This window comes from Seriola lalandi, unplaced genomic scaffold (assembly GCF_002814215.2).
Source record: "Seriola lalandi dorsalis isolate HSWRI2012SDOR001 ecotype SW California unplaced genomic scaffold, Sedor1 jcf7180002053632, whole genome shotgun sequence".
NCBI lineage: Eukaryota > Metazoa > Chordata > Actinopteri > Carangiformes > Carangidae > Seriola > Seriola lalandi.
The window spans coordinates 12,331-17,054 of NW_019524185.1; positions in this window are offsets into that span (position 1 = coordinate 12,331).

The window sequence follows — 4,724 nt, forward strand, 5'->3', positions numbered from 1 at the left end:
TAAATGTGTTCAGGGTGTTGGGTTCAGAGAATGGGATTTAATGTTTTATCAGTACAGAATAACTGTAAAACTACGACTGAAGACAAACAAAGAGGTAACCAGGATGAAAAAGAGGCTTCTCCTCAGCCTCACTTTCTCACACACGGTGAACGTCCTTCGGCGATGCTTCGTTTTCTATGGAGCTCCGTCTTCCTGACGGCATTGTTCTCTGTTTCCCATGGGAGCTCGCTGACCCCTGTCACTGTGCTCACAGGCACAAGCAGCAAGCATGGCTGCTGTCACGCTGAGTGTAAGTAGAGTCACCCTCCTGTTTCTGCCCTATTATCCCCTCTCCCCTCACCTGCGTGTCACACTCACTCCGGACCGCTGTGAAGCATAAAAGCTTGATCTCAAATTTCCGGTTTCTGAGATGTAAAAATTAGCAAATGCTCCGTGGGATCAAATAACTTTGATAGTCTTCTTACAAGCCCCCGGGCTCATTTTTCCACGGCCTCCCCTCATCCATACCTCCAGCTCGATGATGTGATGTGACAAACACAGCTTTTTGGGGTAATTGGAGATCATTTGGAGGGACAAGGGAGGGAAAGGGGAAAAAAACACACTCCCCACCGCTGTGTAATAATAACGGCATGAACTGGACAGTTTGGGAGTGGATTTATTTTCAGTGGTATCAAAGGAGAGACGAGGAGAGTTGGAGTAAAGTCATTGTCAGAGAGTCCTGGGAAAGGCGTGTAAGAGGACACCGCGGGTCTTAGGGGCAAAGTTTCGGCAGGATAAAGGTGGAGAGGAGGCTTTGTCTGGCTACTGTATGATTTGGATAATGGACATATACATACATCATGAAGGTGAGCTCATCCACGCAGCGCTGGCTGGATGGGGCTCAGTGAAGAACCTCGATCCAGAGCATGAAACTGTTGTTTCATAATGCATTTTCTGCAAGATGAAGATGACACGACACGTGTCTGTGGCATGGAGAGCATGTTAACTGTAAATAGAAATATACTGTAAGTGTTTTTCATGCTGTGAGGTGACTTCTGCCCTGAAGCGTGTCTTCAGGTATTCCTCTCAGGATCTTAACCTCACCATTAATGCAGATCAGGTTAGTTCGAGCCGGAGAGTCAAACCCTAGGCCAAAAAGTCCAAAATCGCTTGTACTGCACATTCAGATAAATACACTGAGTGACAGTGAAGACTGAAGGTTCAACGTTCCTCTTGTCTCCAGGACAGTGAGAGGAAAATGTAAAAGACAAATGTACCTGAAACAGTAGAATTGCCGTGAGCTGGAATGAACTAGAAACACGAAACTTTGCTCAATAAATGGAAATGATGTTCATCAACTTTCCAAGAAGTACGAACCTGATTGGCTGCACGGTGCCGCTGTAATAAAGGCTCTAAAATGTAACTGACACCTGACCTGAAATTTCATGTTCCAAAAGCAGCGCCATAATAATTTATCAAAGGTTCTGTTCATCAATATCTGCCATCTTAAACCTTTGCTCAATTTGCAGTGAGCTGGATGAGTCAGACACGAAAAAAAATAAAAAATAAAAAACATGTATGAGCTGATGAATAAAGTGACTTGTTTTAACAGGTGAGTGAAATTCTAGTATCATTTTATTTCCATGTTAGCATTAGCTAGCAGGTATGTGTCTGCACTCACCACACCTGGCTTGTTATCTTAGCTCATCAGCTAGCTAATTAGCCGGTAGATTAATTAGCCAAGGACTAACCCTCGAACAAGACGCCCAGCTGTGCTAACGATGCTAACGGGCGCGTAGCTTACGCCCGCCTCTTTGCTCACCTTGAGCTTCAGGAGCTGACGTCACAGAGGACTGACTGTGGAATAATACTGTCTGTTATCTGAGTCCACGCGCCGCTTCCTTCTAAGGCCGAACTGAAATGAGCCGGTCTGGTCTACAGAGGATTTTGAAATGGGATGATTAATGCCCAAGTCTTTATATCACAATTTCCAGAACTATCTCAGCTGTTTCTGTAATGAATCCTCTTTCTGACTCTCTTTGCAAAAAGATCATTTGGCCAAAATGCTGAAAAACTGAAGCCCAGTTTTTGGAATTCTCCAAATCAATAATGTGGATTAACTCAAACGAGTTTAAGTCTTAAGTTCATGAAAAATAGAGCAATAAATGAGTGAAATAGTAGATTAATGTATAATAAAGGCCTAGTTGAAGTGCTGACCCTCACTCTGCTTTAACTAAATTTTAGATTTGTTGCATGCCTTCAGGCTGTGTGAGCCCCGGCTTTGAGTCACATACAATCTTGCAAGAATAAGAAACAGAAAGTGGAAAGTCTAGAGATTCTAACAACATTCAAACCATATTTCTGCTCTGTGTTATCACAGAGATATTAATAGAAACATCCGTCGACCTCAGATGGTTGATATTAGCTGTGTTAAGTCGCCTGTTAGAAACGTTTCTTCATGGTCTCTTCTCATATAACAGAAGAAGAGAGATTTTACATACAGGTCCTGAACAACACCTGTGTGTGTTGTCAGTGCTTTGAACTGTCACTTTACAGCGTGTTGGTGCTAATGCAGGTTTCCAGCAGGATGAGATCATCAGGAAAGCAACAAGGCTATCAGATGCTCCTGGAGCATTCTGTGTGGACACCCAACACCAGGTGAGGAACAAACAGCACAGCCTTTATGTCCTCCTGTCTGCAGGGGTTGTCTGTGTGTTACAATAAGATGGCCTCGTGGATAGGAAACCCTGTCTCCTTAATGTGGACCGTAATGGACCATGTTAGAGTTTCAGTCCTCGGCTCTGACCGCCGAGGTTCCTCTCAACCATCAGTGATGTGATGTAAACATACGTCTCCCTCTCTCTGTGAGACGAGCACGAAACCTGCGACTGCTCTGTGAGGAAAACCCCCTGTAACCTTTAAACAACCGCATCAGTAGTGTTAAGTAGGAGGCTCAGGCTTTTTGTCCTCCTTTACTTTTGTCCTCTGTGTTCCTTCCAGCAGCTTTAGAAGAGGATCTCGGAGGGCAGGCGTGTGATCCCTGTGTGGCTGTGAAACACAGTGTGTCTTTGTGTGGCGACGGTTTTCTGAGCGCTGCGGCCGTGAGGGCATCCTTCACTTACATCCTGCCTGAATGAGGAGCAGGTGTGTCTGCAGCACAGAGATTAAACTCTCTTTGACTATCTGAGGCTATTGACTGCAGAACACACATGTAGACAGACATCCAGCAGCAGCACCTTTCACAGCGTCAGGCCTCGGGACACTCAACAAAATGGACCTTTGTATGATTCTATTTTGGTCTTTTTCTGAGCATGTTTGCAGACGATGAATTTCTGCAGCTTTTGATGTGGCTCCCGCCCTTTCTTTGATGTTCACAGCACCAAAAACCTGCCCACTGATACGATTCATAACGTAGGGAAGAGGAAGATTAACACTTAAGGTGGAGGGCCTTTGTGAGCGATAATGTGGCTGTGGAGCAGCAGAGGCTCGACATGATCTCATGATTTATCGCTGCTTGTTCTGGTCTGGATGTGACCACACGGCTTCCTGACACCCAGCGGTGTCCCCGCCCACGCTGTGAGCCTCCTATTCAGCGATGTGTGAACTCCGCAGGCAGAAACGTGTGTGTGTTGTGTTCAAAGACCGACAGTGTTAATGTTAATGTGAGGCACCAGGGTTTGGCAGGATGTGGAGTCTGCTCAGATAAAGTATTGTAAGCCGCTGGTAAAGAGATGCATCAATAGACGTGTAATTACAGCTTGCAGCAGGTGTCTCAGCTCAGAGGTGATGGTCCTCGTCCACACACACGACACCATGACTCATAAAGGCGGGAAAAACAACGGCCAGTATCACCGTGGCCCCGAGAGCTCAACGCACTGCAGCTGAATAAAACACATTAACAGACAAACAGACAACTTCAGAGAACAACGTCAACCTGACGACGAGCTGCAAATCCTCAAACACAACCAGCGTTTCCAGGGGACACTAAAGAGTGACGAACCCGCTGGGACGCACTTGTTGTTCAACACTTTTAAACTTCAAAAGTCACAAAGCAACAAGCGTGTCTCAGCAGGTTCATCACTTTTTTATTCCTCCACACCGGCGACAGTCAGAGCGGCAGCCATCTTGTTTTCTGTCCGTCCGTCTCATTCTCGTGGACACGATATCTCAGTAGCGCCGCAACAGAACTTCTTCACATTTGGCACAAACATTCACCAGGACGTAAGGATGAACTGATTAGGTTTGGGGGAGCGGGGGGGGGGGTCAAAGGTCAAAGATCACAGGTGTGGTGACCTCACAAAACACAGTTTTGACCTTGTGAACACAACATCTCTGTAACACCTTGAAGGAACTTCCTCAAATTTGTTGGAAACCTTCATCGAGACTCAAGGACAAACTGATTAGATTTCAGTGGCTACAGGTCAAAGTTCAAAGGTCAAGGTCTCACACCTCACCTGCCTTGTGAATGCAGTCTCTCTGTAACACCTTGAAGGAATTTCTTCAGATTTAGTACAAACATTAACTTGGATTCAAGGATGAACTGATTAGATTTTAGTGGCTAAAGGTCAAAGGTCAAGTTCACGGCGACGTCACAAAACACTTTTTAGCCATTACTTGATACTTCACACAGAAATTATGACAAAGTTTCACACAAATGGTTCATATGTTATATGACAGTGTGGCGGAGGCTGACAACCACAAGGCGGTTATTTTTTACATTTATCATTTATTATGATAGAGAGGGG